The sequence below is a fragment of the Heterodontus francisci genome, chromosome 7 (assembly GCF_036365525.1).
Source record: "Heterodontus francisci isolate sHetFra1 chromosome 7, sHetFra1.hap1, whole genome shotgun sequence".
Classification (NCBI taxonomy): domain Eukaryota; kingdom Metazoa; phylum Chordata; class Chondrichthyes; order Heterodontiformes; family Heterodontidae; genus Heterodontus; species Heterodontus francisci.
Genome location: NC_090377.1, coordinates 141,244,905 through 141,264,877, shown reverse-complemented (window position 1 = coordinate 141,264,877; position 19,973 = coordinate 141,244,905).

The following is a 19,973-nucleotide window of genomic DNA, read 5'->3' as shown; positions in this document are numbered from 1 at the left end:
TGAAACCCCTTCCGCACACACTGAAACACCTCCCCCACTCACTGAAACCACTTCCACACACACTGAAACACCTTCCCCACACACGGAAACCCCTTCCCCACATACTGCAACCCCTTCCCCACAAACTGAAACCCCTTCCCCACACACTGAATACCCTTCCGCACACAATGAAACACCTTCCCCACACACTGAAACAACTTGCCCACACACTGAATCCCCTTCCCCACAAACTGAAACCCCTTCCGCACACAATGAAACACCTTCCCACAAACTGAAACTCCTTCCCCACACACTGAAACCTCTACCGCACACACTGAAACCCCTTCCGCACACACTGAAACCCCTTCCCCACACACTGAAACACCTTCCCCACACATAGAAACCCCTTCCGCACACAGTTAAACGCTACCCCACACACTGAAACCCCCTCCCCACACACTGAAACCCCTTCCCACACACTGAATACCCTTCCACACACAATGAAAGACCTTCCCCACACAATGAAATACCTTCCCCACACACAGAATCCCCTTCCCCACACACTGAAACACCATCCGCTCACAATGAAACACCTTCCCCACACACTGAAACCACTTCCCCACACACTGAAACACCTTCCGCAGAAACTGAAAACCCTTCCACACACACTGAACCACCTTCCCCACACAATGAAACCCCTTCCCCACACACTGAAACGCCTTCCCCACACACTGAAACCCCTTCCACACACACTGAAACACCTTCGCCACACACTGAAACCCCTTCCCCACACACTGAAACACATCCCCACACACTGAAACACCTTCCCCACAAACTGAAACACATCCCCACACACTGAAACGCCTTCCCCACACACTGAAACACATCCCCACACACTGAAACACCTTCCCCACACACTGAAACCCCTTCCCCAAACACTGAAACCCCTTGCGCACTAAGTGAAACACTTCCCCACTTTCAGAGACCCCTTCCCCACATACTGAAACACCTTCCCCACACACTGAAACCCCTACCACACACACTGAAACCCCATCCGCACACACTGAAACAACTTCCCCACACACTGAAACCCCTTCCCCACACACTGAAAACCCTTCCGCACACACTGAAACACCTTCCCCACACACTGAAACCCCTTCCGCACACACTGAAACCCCTTCCACACACAGTGAAACCCTTCCCCACACACTGAAACCCCTTCCCCACACACTGTAACCCCTTCTTCACACACTGAAAACCCTTCCGCACACACTGAAACACCTTCCCCACACACTGAAACCCCTTCCCCACACTTTGAAACCCCTTCCCCAAACACTGAAACCCCTTCCCCAGACACTGAACCCCTTTCCCAGTCACTGAAACCCTACCCCACACACTGAAACCTCTTCCCCACACACTGAAACACCTTCCCCACACACTGAAACCCCTTCCGCACACACTGAAACCCATTCCACACACAGTGAAACCCTTCCCCACACACTGAAACCCCTTCCCTACACACTGAATCCCCTTCTGCACACAATGAAACACCTTCCCCACACAATGAAGCACCTTCCCTACACACTGAAAACACTTCCCCACACACTGAAACACCTTCCGCACACATTGAAACACCTCACCCACTCACTGAAACCACTTCCGCACACACTGAAACACCTTCCCCACACACGGAAACCCCTTCCCCACATACTGCAACCCCTTCCCCACAAACTGAAACCCCTTCCCCACACACTGAATACCCTTCCGCACACAATGAAACACCTTCCCCACACACTGAAACAACTTCCCCACACACTGAATCCCCTTCCCCACAAAACTGAAACCCCTTCCGCACACAATGAAACAACTTCCCCACAAACTGAAACTCCTTCCTCACACACTGAAACCTCTACCGCACACACTGAAACCCCTTCCGCACACACTGAAACCCCTTCCCCACACACTGAAACACCTTCCCCACACATAGAAACCCCTTCCGCACACAGTTAAACGCTACCCCACACACTGAAACCCCCTCCCCACACACTGAAACCCCTTCCCCACACACTGAAACACCTTCCGCAGAAACTGAAAACCCTTCCACACACACTGAACCACCTTCCCCACACAATGAAACCCCTTCCCCACACACTGAAACGCCTTCCCCACACACTGAAACCCCTTCCACACACACTGAAACACCTTCGCCACACACTGAAACCCCTTCCCCACACACTGAAACACATCCCCACACACTGAAACACCTTCCCCACAAACTGAAACACCTTCCGCAGAAACTGAAAACCCTTCCACACACACTGAACCACCTTCCCCACACAATGAAACCCCTTCCCCACACACTGAAACGCCTTCCCCACACACTGAAACCCCTTCCACACACACTGAAACACCTTCGCCACACACTGAAACCCCTTCCCCACACACTGAAACACATCCCCACACACTGAAACACCTTCCCCACAAACTGAAACACATCCCCACACACTGAAACGCCTTCCCCACACACTGAAACCCCTTCCACACACACTGAAACACCTTCGCCACACACTGAAACCCCTTCCACACACACTGAAACACCTTCGCCACACACTGAAACCCCTTCCCCAAACACTGAAACCCCTTGCGCACTAAGTGAAACACTTCCCCACTTTCAGAGACCCCTTCCCCACATACTGAAACACCTTCCCCACACACTGAAACCCCTAACACACACACTGAAACCCCATCCGCACACACTGAAACACCTTCCCCACACACTGAAACCCCTTCCCCACACACTAAAAACCCTTCCGCACACACTGAAACACCTTCCCCACACACTGAAACCCCTTCCGCACACACTGAAACCCCTTCCACACACAGTGAAACCCTTCCCCACACACTGAAACCCCTTCCCCACACACTGTAACCCCTTCTTCACACACTGAAAACCCTTCCGCACACACTGAAACACCTTCCCCACACACTGAAACCCCTTCCCCACACTTTGAAACCCCTTCCCCAAACACTGAAACCCCTTCCCCAGACACTGAACCCCTTTCCCAGTCACTGAAACCCTACCCCACACACTGAAACCTCTTCCCCACACACTGAAACACCTTCCCCACACACTGAAACCCCTTCCGCACACACTGAAACCCCTTCCACACACAGTGAAACCCTTCCCCACACACTGAAACCCCTTCCCTACACACTGAATCCCCTTCTGCACACAATGAAACACCTTCCCCACACAATGAAGCACCTTCCCTACACACTGAAAACACTTCCCCACACACTGAAACACCTTCCGCACACATTGAAACACCTCACCCACTCACTGAAACCACTTCCGCACACACTGAAACACCTTCCCCACACACGGAAACCCCTTCCCCACATACTGCAACCCCTTCCCCACAAACTGAAACCCCTTCCCCACACACTGAATACCCTTCCGCACACAATGAAACACCTTCCCCACACACTGAAACAACTTCCCCACACACTGAATCCCCTTCCCCACAAAACTGAAACCCCTTCCGCACACAATGAAACAACTTCCCCACAAACTGAAACTCCTTCCTCACACACTGAAACCTCTACCGCACACACTGAAACACCTTCCGCACACACTGAAACCCCTTCCCCACACACTGAAACACCTTCCCCAAACATAGAAACCCCTTCCGCACACAGTTAAACGCTACCCCACACACTGAAACCCCCTCCCCACACACTGAAACCCCTTCCCCACACACTGAATACCCTTCCATACACAATGAAAGACCTTTCCCACACAATGAAATACCTTCCCCACACACAGAATCCCCTTCCCCACACACTGAAACACCATCCGCTCACAATGAAACACCTTCCCCACACACTGAAACCCCTTCCCCACACACTGAAACACCTTCCGCAGAAACTGAAAACCCTTCCACACACACTGAACCACCTTCCCCACACAATGAAACCCATTCCCCACACACTGAAACGCCTTCCCCACACACTGAAACCCCTTCCACACACACTGAAACACCTTCGCCACACACTGAAACCCCTTCCCCACACACTGAAACACATCCCCACACACTGAAACACCTTCCCCACAAACTGAAACACATCCCCACACACTGAAACGCCTTGCCCACACACTGAAACACATCCCCACACACTGAAACACCTTTCCCGCACACTGAAACCCCTTCCCCAAACACTGAAACCCCTTGCGCACTAAGTGAAACACTTCCCCACTATCAGAGACCCCTTCCCCACATACTGAAACACCTTCCCCACACACTGAAACCCCTACCACACACACTGAAACCCCTTCCGCACACACTGAAACACCTTCCCCACACACTGAAACCCCTTCCCCACTCACTGAAAACCCTTCCGCACACACTGAAACACCTTCCCCACACACTGAAACCCCTTCCGCACACACTTAAACCCCTTCCACACACAGTGAAACCCTTCCCCACACACTGAAACCCCTTCCCCACACACTGTAACCCCTTCTTCACACACTGAAAACCCTTCCGCACACACTGAAACACCTTCCCCACACACTGAAACCCATTCCCCACACACTGAAACCCCTTCCCCAAACACTGAAACCCCTTCCCCAGACACTGAACCCCTTCCCCAGTCACTGAAACCCTACCCCACACACTGAAACCTCTTCCCCACATACTGAAACACCTTCCCCAAACTCTGAAACACCTTCACCACACACTGAAACCCCTTCCGCACACAGTTAAAGCCTTCCCCACACACTGAAACCCACTCCCCACACACTGAAAACCGTTCCCCAAACACTGAATCCCCTTCCCCACAAACTGAAACCCCTTCCGCACACAATGAAACACCTTCCCCACACACTGAAACCCCTTCCCCACACACTGAAACCCCTTCCCCACACACTGAAACGCCTTCCCCACACACTGAAACCCCTTCCACACACACTGAAACACCTTCGCCACACACTGAAACCCCTTCCCCACACACTGAAACACATCCCCACACACTGAAACACCTTCCCCACAAACTGAAACACCTTCCGCAGAAACTGAAAACCCTTCCACACACACTGAACCACCTTCCCCACACAATGAAACCCCTTCCCCACACACTGAAACGCCTTCCCCACACACTGAAACCCCTTCCACACACACTGAAACACCTTCGCCACACACTGAAACCCCTTCCCCACACACTGAAACACATCCCCACACACTGAAACACCTTCCCCACAAACTGAAACACATCCCCACACACTGAAACGCCTTCCCCACACACTGAAACACATCCCCACACACTGAAACACCTTCCCCACACACTGAAACCCCTTCCCCAAACACTGAAACCCCTTGCGCACTAAGTGAAACACTTCCCCACTTTCAGAGACCCCTTCCCCACATACTGAAACACCTTCCCCACACACTGAAACCCCTAACACACACACTGAAACCCCATCCGCACACACTGAAACACCTTCCCCACACACTGAAACCCCTTCCCCACACACTAAAAACCCTTCCGCACACACTGAAACACCTTCCCCACACACTGAAACCCCTTCCGCACACACTGAAACCCCTTCCACACACAGTGAAACCCTTCCCCACACACTGAAACCCCTTCCCCACACACTGTAACCCCTTCTTCACACACTGAAAACCCTTCCGCACACACTGAAACACCTTCCCCACACACTGAAACCCCTTCCCCACACTTTGAAACCCCTTCCCCAAACACTGAAACCCCTTCCCCAGACACTGAACCCCTTTCCCAGTCACTGAAACCCTACCCCACACACTGAAACCTCTTCCCCACACACTGAAACACCTTCCCCACACACTGAAACCCCTTCCGCACACACTGAAACCCCTTCCACACACAGTGAAACCCTTCCCCACACACTGAAACCCCTTCCCTACACACTGAATCCCCTTCTGCACACAATGAAACACCTTCCCCACACAATGAAGCACCTTCCCTACACACTGAAAACACTTCCCCACACACTGAAACACCTTCCGCACACATTGAAACACCTCACCCACTCACTGAAACCACTTCCGCACACACTGAAACACCTTCCCCACACACGGAAACCCCTTCCCCACATACTGCAACCCCTTCCCCACAAACTGAAACCCCTTCCCCACACACTGAATACCCTTCCGCACACAATGAAACACCTTCCCCACACACTGAAACAACTTCCCCACACACTGAATCCCCTTCCCCACAAAACTGAAACCCCTTCCGCACACAATGAAACAACTTCCCCACAAACTGAAACTCCTTCCTCACACACTGAAACCTCTACCGCACACACTGAAACACCTTCCGCACACACTGAAACCCCTTCCCCACACACTGAAACACCTTCCCCAAACATAGAAACCCCTTCCGCACACAGTTAAACGCTACCCCACACACTGAAACCCCCTCCCCACACACTGAAACCCCTTCCCCACACACTGAATACCCTTCCATACACAATGAAAGACCTTTCCCACACAATGAAATACCTTCCCCACACACAGAATCCCCTTCCCCACACACTGAAACACCATCCGCTCACAATGAAACACCTTCCCCACACACTGAAACCCCTTCCCCACACACTGAAACACCTTCCGCAGAAACTGAAAACCCTTCCACACACACTGAACCACCTTCCCCACACAATGAAACCCATTCCCCACACACTGAAACGCCTTCCCCACACACTGAAACCCCTTCCACACACACTGAAACACCTTCGCCACACACTGAAACCCCTTCCCCACACACTGAAACACATCCCCACACACTGAAACCCCTTCCCCACAAACTGAAACACATCCCCACACACTGAAACGCCTTGCCCACACACTGAAACACATCCCCACACACTGAAACACCTTTCCCGCACACTGAAACCCCTTCCCCAAACACTGAAACCCCTTGCGCACTAAGTGAAACACTTCCCCACTATCAGAGACCCCTTCCCCAATTACTGAAACACCTTCCCCACACACTGAAACCCCTACCACACACACTGAAACCCCTTCCGCACACACTGAAACACCTTCCCCACACACTGAAACCCCTTCCCCACTCACTGAAAACCCTTCCGCACACACTGAAACACCTTCCCCACACACTGAAACCCCTTCCGCACACACTTAAACCCCTTCCACACACAGTGAAACCCTTCCCCACACACTGAAACCCCTTCCCCACACACTGTAACCCCTTCTTCACACACTGAAAACCCTTCCGCACACACTGAAACACCTTCCCCACACACTGAAACCCCTTCCCCACACACTGAAACCCCTTCCCCAAACACTGAAACCCCTTCCCCAGACACTGAACCCCTTCCCCAGTCACTGAAACCCTACCCCACACACTGAAACCTCTTCCCCACATACTGAAACACCTTCCCCAAACTCTGAAACACCTTCACCACACACTGAAACCCCTTCCGCACACAGTTAAAGCCTTCCCCACACACTGAAACCCACTCCCCACACACTGAAAACCGTTCCCCAAACACTGAATCCCCTTCCCCACAAACTGAAACCCCTTCCGCACACAATGAAACACCTTCCCCACACACTGAAACCCCTTCCCCACACACTGAAACCCCTTCCCCACACACTGAAACCCCCTCCACACACACTGAAACACCTTCCCCACACACTGAAACCCCATCCCCACACACTGAAACGCCTTCCGCACACAGTGAAACCCCTTCCCTACACACAGAAACCCCTACCCCAAACACTGAAACACATTCCCACACACTGAAACACATTCCCCACACACTGAAACCCCTTCCCCACACACTGAAACCCCTTCCGCACACAGTGAAACCCTTCCCCACACACTGAAACCCCTTCCCCACACACTGAAACACCTTCCCCACACAGTGAAACCCTTCCCCACACACTGAAATACCTTCCCCACACACTGAATCACATCCCCACTCACCGAAACCCCTTCCCCAGACAGTGAAACACATCCCCACACACTGAAACCCTTTCCCACACACTAAACCACCTTCCCCACACTCTGAAACCCCTTCCCCACACACTGAAAAACCTTCCCCACACACTGAAACACCTTCCCCACACACTGAAACCCCTTCCACACACTCTATAACACCTTCCCCACACACTGAAACCCCTTCCCCACACACTGAAACACATCCCCACACACTGAAACCCCTTCCCCACAAACTGAAACACATCCCCACACAATGAAACGCCTTCCCCACACACTGAAACACATCCCCACACACTGAAACACCTTCCCCACACACTGAAACCCCTTCCCCAAACACTGAAAACCCTTCCGCACTCAGCGAAATCCTTCCCCACATACTCAAACCCCTTCCACACACACTGAAACACCTTCCACACACACTGAAACCCTTCCACACACACTGAAACCCTTCCCCACACATTGAAACCATTCCCCACACACTGAAACCCCTTCTGCAAACACTGAAACTCTTCCCCACTTACTGAAACCCCTTCCCCACACACTGAAACACCGTCCCCAAACACTGTAAACATTCCCCACACACTGAAACCCCTTCCCCACACACTGAAACCCTTCCCCACACACTGAGACCCTTCCCCAAACACTGAAACACCTTCCCCACACACTGAAAGACTGCCCCACACACTGAAACTCTTCCCCACACACTGAAACCCCAACCCCACATACTGAAATCCCTTCCCCACACTCTGAAACACCTTCCCCACACACTGAAACCCCTTCCCCAAACACTGAAACCCCTTGCGCACTAAGTGAAACACTTCCCCACTTTCAGAGACCCCTTCCCCACATCCTGAAACACCTTCCCCACACACTGAAACCCCTACCACACACACTGAAACCCCTTCCGCACACACTGAAACACCTTCCCCACACACTGAAACCCCTTCCCCACACACTGAAAACCCTTCCGCACACACTGAAACACGTTCCCCGCACACTGAAACCCCTTCCACACACACTGAAACCCCTTCCACACACAGTGAAACCCTTCCCCACACACTGAAACCCCTTCCCCACACACTGTAACCCCTTCTTCACACACTGAAAACCCTTCCGCACACACTGAAACACCTTCCCCACACACTGAAACACCTTCCCCACACACTGAAACGCCTTCCCCAAACACTGAAACCCCTTCCCCAGACACTGAACCCCTTCCCCAGTCACTGAAACCCTACCCCACACACTGAAACCTCTTCCCCACATACTGAAACACCTTCCCCACACTCTGATCACCTTCCCCACACACTGAAACCCCTTCCGCACACAGTTAAAGCCTTCCCCACACACTGAAACCCACTCCCCACACACTGAAAACCGTTCCCCAAACACTGAATCCCCTTCCCCACAAACTGAAACCCCTTCCGCACACAATGAAACACCTTCCCCACACACTGAAACCCCTTCCCCACACACTGTAACACCTTGCGCACACAATGAAACCCCTTCCGCACACACTGAAACACCATCCCCACACACTGAAACCCCTTCCCCACACACTGAAACCCCTTCCCCACACACTGAAACCCCCTCCACACACACTTAAACACCTTCCCCACACACTGAAACCCCATCCCCACACACTGAAACCCCTTCCGCACACAGTGAAACCCCTTCCCTACAAACTGAAACCCCTACCGCAAACACTGAAACACATTCCCACACACTGAAACACCTTCCCCACAAACTGAAACCCCTTCCCCACACACTGAAACACATTCCACACACACTGAAACCCTTTCCCCACACACTGAAACACCTTCCCCACACACTGAAACCCCTACCGCACACACTGAAACCCCTTCCCCACACACTGAAACCCCTTCTGCACACAAGGAAACACCTTCCCCACACACTGAAACCCCTTCCCCACACACTGAAACACCTTCCGCAGAAACTGAAACCACTTCCGCACACACTGAAAAACCTTCCCCACACACTGAAACCCCTTCCCCACACACTGAAAAACCTTCCCCACAGACTGAAACACCTTCCCCACACACTGAAACCCCTTCCACACACTCTATAACACCTTCCCCACACACTGAAACCCCTTCCCCACACACTGAAACACATCCCCACACACTGAAACCCCTTCCCCACAAACTGAAATACATCCCCACACAATGAAACGCCTTCCACACACACTGAAACACATCCCCACACACTGAAACAGCTTCCCCACACACTGAAACCCCTTCCCCAAACACTGAAAACCCTTCCGCACTCAGTGAAATCCTTCCCCACATACTCAAGCCCCTTCCACACACACGGAAACACCTTCCACACACACTGAAACCCTTCCACACACACTGAAACCCTTCCCCACACATTGAAACCATTCCCCACACACTGAAACCCCTTCCGCAAACACTGAAACTCTTCCCCACATACTGAAACCCCTTCCCCACACACTGAAACCCCGTCCCCAAACACTGTAACCCTTCCCCACACACTGAAACCCCTTCCCCACACACTGAAACCCTTCCCCACACACTGAGACCCTTCCCCACACACTGAAACACCTTCCCCACACACTGAAAGACTGCCCCACACACTGAAACGCTTCCCCACACACTGAAACCCCTACCCCACATACTGAAATCCCTTCCCCAAACTCTGAAACACCTTCCCCACACACCGAAACACCTTCCGCACACAGTTAAACCCGATCCCTCAAAATGAAATCCCCTCCCCACTCACTGAAACCCCTTCCCCACACACTGAATTCCCTTCCACACACAATGAAACACCTTCCCCACACAAAGAAACACCTTCCCCACACACAGAATCCCCTTCCCCACACACTGAAACCCCTTCCGCACACAATGAAACACCTTGCCCACACACTGAAACCCCTTCCCCACACACTGAAACACCTTCCCCACACACTGAAACCCCTTCCCCACACACTGAAACGCCTTCCCCACACACTGAAACCCCTTCCACACACACTGAAACACCTTCCCCACACACTGAAACCCCTTCCCCACACACTGAAACACATCCCCACACACTGAAACCCCTTCCCCACACACTGAAACACCTTCTGCACACACTGAAACCCATCTTCACACACTGAAACACCATCCCCACACACTGAAACCCATTCCCCACACACTGAAACCCCTTCCCCACACACTGAAACCCCTTCCGCACACAGTGAAACCCTTCCCCACACACTGAAACCCCTTCCCCACACACTGAAACACCTTCCCCACACAGTGAAACCCTTCCCCACACACTGAAATACCTTCCCCACACACTGAATCACATCCCCACTCACCGAAACCCCTTCCCCAGACAGTGAAACACATCCCCACACACTGAAACCCTTTCCCACACACTAAACCACCTTCCCCACACACTGAAACACCTTCCCCACACACTGAAACCCCTTCTGCACACAGTGAAACACCTCCCCACACACTGAAACCCCTTCCCCATACACTGAAACCCATCCCCACACCATGAAACCCCATCCCCACACTCAGAAACCCCTTCCGCACACACTGAAACACCTTCCCCACAAACTGAAACTCCTTCCCCACACACTGAAACCTCTACCGCACACAATGAAACCCCTTCCGCACACACTGAAACCCCTTCCCCACACACTGGAACCCCTTCCGCAGAAACTGAAACCACTTGCGCACACAGTGATAACCTTCCACACACACTGAAACCCCTTCCCCACACACTGAAAACCCTTCCCAACGCACTGAAACCCTTCCCCACACAATGAAACCCCTTCCCCACTCACTGAACACCCTTCCCCACACAGTAAAACCATTACCCACACTCTGAAACCCCTTCCCCAAACAATGAAACACGTTCCCCAAACACTGAAACCCCTTCCCCACACACTGAAACCCTTCCCCACACACTGAAACACCTTCCCCACACACTGAAACCCCTTCCACACACACTGAAACTCCTTCCCCACAGACAGAATCCCATTGCCCAAACACTGAAACCCCTTCCGCACTCAGTGAAACCCTTCCCCACATACTGAAACCCCTTCCCCAAACACCGAAACACCTTCCCCACACACTGAAACCCTTCCCCACACACTGATACCCTTCCCCACACACTGAAACCCCTTCCGCACACACTGAAACACCTTCCCCAAACACTGAAACCCCTTCCGCACACACTGATACACATTCCCCACACACTGAAACCCATCCCCACACACTGAAACCCCTTCCGCAAACACTGAAACCCTTCCCCACATACTGAAACCCCTTCCCCACACACTGAAACACCGTCCCCACACACTGTAACCCTTCCCCACACACTGAAACCCCTTCCCCACTCACTGAAACCCCTTCCACACACAGTGAAACCGTTCCCCACACACTGAAACCCCTTCCCCAAACACTGAAACACATTCCCACACTCTGAAACACCTTCCCCACACACTGAAACCCCTTCCCCACACACTGAAACACATTCCCCACACACTGAAACCCCTTCCCCACATACTGAAAACCATTCCACACACTCTGAAAGCCTTCCGGTCACTCTGAAACCCCATCCCCACACACTGAAACCCCTTCCCCACAAATTGAAACCCCTTCCCCACACACTGAAACCCTTTCCACACACACTGAAAAGCCTTCCCCACACACTGAAACCCCTTCCACACACAGTGAAACCGTTCCCCACACACTGAAACCCCTTCCCCAAACACTGAAACACATTCCCACACTCTGAAACACCTTCCCCACACACTGAAACCCCTTCCCCACACACTGAAACACATTCCCCACACACTGAAACCCCTTCCCCACATACTGAAAACCATTCCACACACTCTGAAAGCCTTCCGGTCACTCTGAAACCCCATCCCCACACACTGAAACCCCTTCCCCACAAATTGAAACCCCTTCCCCACACACTGAAACCCTTTCCACACACACTGAAAAGCCTTCCCCACACACTGAAACCCTTCCCCACACACTGAAACCCCTTCCCCACATACTGCATCTCCTTCCCCACACACTGAAACGCCTTCCCCATACACGGAATACCCTTCCGCACACAATGAAACGCCTTCCCCACACACTGAAACACCTTCCCCACACACTGAATCCCCTTCCCCACACACTGATACCCCCCTCCCCACACATTGAAACCCCTTCCCCACACACTGAATACCCTTCCACACACAATGAAACACCTTCCCCACAGAATGAAACACCTTCCGCACACACAGAATCCCATTCCCCACACACTGAAACGCCTTCCGCACACAATGAAACACCTTCCCCACACACTGAAACCCCTTCCCCACACACTGAAAAACCTTCTGCACAAACTGAAACCCCTTCCGCACACACTGAAAACCTTCCCCACACACTGAAACCCCATCCCCACACACTGAAACACATCCCCACACACTGAAACCCCTTCCCCACACACTGAAACACATCCCCACACACTGAAACGCCTTCCCCACACACTGAAACACATCCCACACACGGAAGCACCTTCCCAACAAACTGAAACCCCTTCGCCAAAAACTGAAACCCCTTCTGCACTCAGTGAAATCCTTCCCCACACACTGAAACCCCTTCCCCACACACTGAAACACCTTCCCCACACACTGGAACACCTTCCCCACACACTGGAACCCCTTCCGCACACACTGAAACCCTTCCCCGCACCCTGAAACCCCTTTCCCATACACTGAAACCCCGTCCCCAGACACTTTAATCCTTCCCCACACACTGAAACACTTCCCCACACACTGAAACCCCTTCCCCACACACTGAATTCCCTTCCAAACACAATGAAACACCTTCCCCACACAAAGAAACACCTTCCCCACACACAGAATCCCCTTCCCCACACACTGAAACCCCTTCCGCACACAATGAAACACCTTGCCCACACACTGAAACCCCTTCCCCACACACTGAAACACCTTCCCCACACACTGAAACCCCTTCCCCACACACTGAAACGCCTTCCCCACACACTGAAACCCCTTCCACACACACTGAAACACCTTCCCCACACACTGAAACCCCTTCCCCACACACTGAAACACATCCCCACACACTGAAACCCCTTCCCCACACACTGAAACACCTTCTGCACACACTGAAACCCATCTTCACACACTGAAACACCATCCCCACACACTGAAATACATTCCCCACACACTGAAACCCCTTCCCCACACACTGAAACCCCTTCCGCACACAGTGAAACCCTTCCCCACACACTGAAACCCCTTCCCCACACACTGAAACACCTTCCCCACACAGTGAAACCCTTCCCCACACACTGAAATACCTTCCCCACACACTGAATCACATCCCCACTCACCGAAACCCCTTCCCCAGACAGTGAAACACATCCCCACACACTGAAACCCTTTCCCACACACTAAACCACCTTCCCCACACACTGAAACACCTTCCCCACACACTGAAACCCCTTCTGCACACAGTGAAACCCCTCCCCACACACTGAAACCCCTTCCCCATACACTGAAACCCATCCCCACACCATGAAACCCCATCCCCACACTCAGAAACCCCTTCCGCACACACTGAAACACCTTCCCCACAAACTGAAACTCCTTCCCCACACACTGAAACCTCTACCGCACACAATGAAACCCCTTCCGCACACACTGAAACCCCTTCCCCACACACTGAAACCCCTTCCGCAGAAACTGAAACCACTTGCGCACACAGTGATAACCTTCCACACACACTGAAACCCCTTCCCCACACACTGAAAACCCTTCCCAACGCACTGAAACCCTTCCCCACACAATGAAACCCCTTCCCCACTCTCTGAACACCCTTCCCCACACAGTAAAACCATTACCCACACTCTGAAACCCCTTCCCCAAACAATGAAACACGTTCCCCAAACACTGAAACCCCTTCCCCACACACTGAAACCCTTCCCCACACACTGAAACACCTTCCCCACACACTGAAACCCCTTCCACACACACTGAAACTCCTTCCCCACAGACAGAATCCCATTGCCCAAACACTGAAACCCCTTCCGCACTCAGTGAAACCCTTCCCCACATACTGAAACCCCTTCCCCAAACACCGAAACACCTTCCCCACACACTGAAACCCTTCCCCACACACTGATACCCTTCCCCACACACTGAAACCCCTTCCGCACACACTGAAACACCTTCCCCACACACTGAAACCCCTTCCGCACACACTGATACACATTCCCCACACACTGAAACCCATCCCCACACACTGAAACCCCTTCCGCAAACACTGAAACCCTTCCCCACATACTGAAACCCCTTCCCCACACACTGAAACACCGTCCCCACACACTGTAACCCTTCCCCACACACTGAAACCCCTTCCCCACACACTGAAACCCCTTCCACACACAGTGAAACCGTTCCCCACACACTGAAACCCCTTCCCCAAACACTGAAACACATTCCCACACTCTGAAACACCTTCCCCACACACTGAAACCCCTTCCCCACACACTGAAACACATTCCCCACACACTGAAACCCCTTCCCCACATACTGAAAACCATTCCCCACACTCTGAAAGCCTTCCGGTCACTCTGAAACCCCATCCCCACACACTGAAACCCCTTCCCCACACACTGAAACCACTTCCCCACACACTGAAACCCTTTCCACACACACTGAAAAGCCTTCCCCACACACTGAAACCCTTCCCCACACACTGAAACCCCTTCCCCACATACTGCATCTCCTTCCCCACACACTGAAACGCCTTCCCCACAGAATGAAACACCTTCCGCACACACAGAATCCCATTCCCCACACACTGAAACGCCTTCCGCACACAATGAAACACCTTCCCCACACACTGAAACCCCTTCCCCACACACTGAAAAACCTTCTGCACAAACTGAAACCCCTTCCGCACACACTGAAAACCTTCCCCACACACTGAAACCCCATCCCCACACACTGAAACACATCCCCACACACTGAAACCCCTTCCCCACACACTGAAACACATCCCCACACACTGAAACGCCTTCCCCACACACTGAAACACATCCCACACACGGAAGCACCTTCCCAACAAACTGAAACCCCTTCGCCAAAAACTGAAACCCCTTCTGCACTCAGTGAAATCCTTCCCCACACACTGAAACCCCTTCCCCACACACTGAAACACCTTCCCCACACACTGGAACACCTTCCCCACACACTGGAACCCCTTCCGCACACACTGAAACCCTTCCCCGCACCCTGAAACCCCTTTCCCATACACTGAAACCCCGTCCCCAGACACTTTAATCCTTCCCCACACACTGAAACACTTCCCCACACTCTGAAACCCCTTCCCCACACACTGAAACCACTTCCACACACACTGATCCCCTTCCCCACACACTGAAACACTTCCCCACACACTGAAACCCCTTCCCCACATTCTGCAAACCCTTCCCCAAACACTGAAACGCCTTCCCCATACACGGAATACCCTTCTGCAAACAATGAAACACCTTCCCCACACACTGAAACACCTTCCCCACACACTGAATCCCCTTCCCCACAAACGGAAACTCCTTCCACACACAATGAAACAGCTTGCCCAGACACTGAAACCCCTTCCCCACACAATGAAACAACTTGCACACACACTGAAACCCCTTCCGCACACACTGAATCACCTTCCCCACACACTGAAACCCCTTCCCCACACACTGAAACACATTCCCCAAACACTGAAACACATCCCCACACAATGAAACCCCTTCCGCACACAATGAAACCCATCCCCACATACTGAAACCCCTTCCCCGCACACTGAAACACATCCCCACACACTGAAACACCTTCCCCACACACTGAAAACCCTTCCCCACACACTGAAACCCCTTCCCCACACACTGAAACACATCCCCAAACACTGAAACCCCTTCCCCACGCACTGAAACTCCTTCCGCACACACTGAAACACCTTCCCCACACACGGAAATCCCATCCACACACAGTTAAACAATTCCCCACACACTGAAACCCCTTCTCCACTCACTGAAACCACTTCCCTACACACTGAATCCCCTTCCGCACACCATGAAATACCTTCCCCACACAATGAAACACCTTCCCTACACACTGAAACCACTTCCCCACACACTGAAACCCCTTCCGCACACAATGAAACACCTCCCCCACTCACTGAAACACCTTCCGCACACACTGAAACACCTTCCCCACACACTGAAACCACTTCCCCACACACTGAATACCCTTCCGCACACAATGAAACACCTTCCCCACACACTGAAACAACTTCCCCACACACTGAATCCCCTTCCCCACAAACTGAAACCCCTTCCGCACACAATGAAACACCTTCCCCACTAACTGAAACTCCTTCCCCACACACTGAAACCTCTACCGCACACACTGAAACCCCTTCCGCACACACTGAAATTCCTTCCCCACACACTGAAACACCTTCCCCACACACTGAAACCCCTTCCGCACACAGTTAAACCCTACCCCACACACTGAAACCCCCTCGCCACACACTGAAACCCCTTCCCCGCACACTGAATACCCTTCCACACACAATGAAACACCTTCCCCACACAATGAAACACCTTCCCCACACACAGAATCCCCTTCCCCACGCACTGAAACCCCTTCCGCACACAATGAAACACCATCCCCACACACTGAAACCCCTTCCCCACACACTGAAACCCCCTCCACACACACTGAAACACCTTCCCCACACACTGAAACCCCAGCCCCACAAACTGAAACCCCTTCGCCAAACACTGAAACACATTCCCACACACTGAAACACCTTCCCCACACACTGAAACCCCTTCCCCACACAGTGAAACACATTCCCCACACACTGAAACCCCTTCCCCACACACTGATACCCCTTCCTCACACACTGAAACCCCTACCGCACACACTGAAACCCCTTCCGCACACACTGAAACACCTTCCCCACACACTGAAACCCCTTCCCCACACACTGAAACCCCTTCCACACACACTGAAGAACCTTCCGCACACACTGAAACCCCTTCCCCACACACTGAAACCCCTTCCGCACACAGTGAAACCCTTCCCCACACACTGAAACTCCTTCCCCACACACTGAAACCCCTTCTTCACACATTGAAACACATCCCCACACACTGAAACCCCTTCCGCACACAGTGAAACCCTTCCCCACACACTGAAACACCTTCCCCACAAACTGAAACTCCTTCCCCACACACTGAAACCTCTACCGCACACAATGAAACCCCTTCCGCACACACTGAAACCCCTTCCCCACACACTGAAACCCCTTCCACAGAAACTGAAACCACTTCCGCACACAGTGATAACCTTCCACACACACTGAAACCCCTTCCCCACACACTGAAAACCCTTCCCCACGCACTGAAACCCTTCCCCACACAATGAAACCCCTTCCCCACTCACTGAACCCCCTTCCCCACAGAGTGAAACCATTACCCACACTCTGAAACCCCTTCCTCAAACAATGAAACACGTTCCCCAAACACTGAAACCCCTTCCCCACACACTGAAACCCTTCCCCACACACTGAAACACCTTCCCCACACACTGAAACCCCTTCCACACACACTGAAACCCCTTCCCCACAGACAGAAACCCATTGCCCAAACACTGAAACCCCTTCCGCACTCAGTGAAACCCTTCCCCACATACTGAAACCCCTTTCCCACACACCGAAACACCTTCCCCACACACTGAAACCCTTCCCCACACACTGATACCCTTCCCCACACACTGAAACCCCTTCAGCACACACTGAAACACCTTCCCCACACACTGAAACCCCTTCCGCACACACTGATACACATTCCCCACACACTGAAACCCTTCCCCACACACTGAAACCCCTTCCGCAAACACTGAAACCCTTCCCCGCATACTGAAACCCCTTCCCCACACACTGAAACACCGACCCCACACACTGTAACCCTTCCCCACACACTGAAACCCCTTCCCCACACACTGAAACCCCTTCCGCACACAGTGAAACCCTTCCCCACACACTGAAACCCCTTCCCCACATTCTGCAAACCCTTCCCCAAACACTGAAACGCCTTCCCCATACACGGAATACCCTTCTGCAAACAATGAAACACCTTCCCCACACACTGAAACACCTTCCCCACACACTGAATCCCCTTCCCCACAAACGGAAACTCCTTCCACACACAATGAAACAGCTTGCCCAGACACTGAAACCCCTTCCCCACACAATGAAACAACTTGCGCACACACTGAAACCCCTTCCGCACACACTGAATCACCTTCCCCACACACTGAAACCCCTTCCCCACACACTGAAACACATTCCCCAAACACTGAAACACATCCCCACACACTGAAACCCCTTCCTCACACAATGAAACCCATCCCCACATACTGAAACCCCTTCCCCGCACACTGAAACACATCCCCACACACTGAAACACCTTCCCCACACACTGAAAACCCTTCCCCACACACTGAAACCCCTTCCCCACACACTGAAACACATCCCCAAACACTGAAACCCCTTCCCCACGCACTGAAACTCCTTCCGCACACACTGAAACCCCTTCCCCACACACTGAAACCCCTTCCGCACACAGTGAAACCCTTCCCCACACACTGAAACTCCTTCCCCACAAACTGAAACCCCTTCTTCACACATTGAAACACATCCCCACACACTGAAACCCCTTCCGCACACAGTGAAACCCTTCCCCACACACTGAAACACCTTCCCCACAAACTGAAACTCCTTCCCCACACACTGAAACCTCTACCGCACACAATGAAACCCCTTCCGCACACACTGAAACCCCTTCCCCACACACTGAAACCCCTTCCACAGAAACTGAAACCACTTCCGCACACAGTGATAACCTTCCAC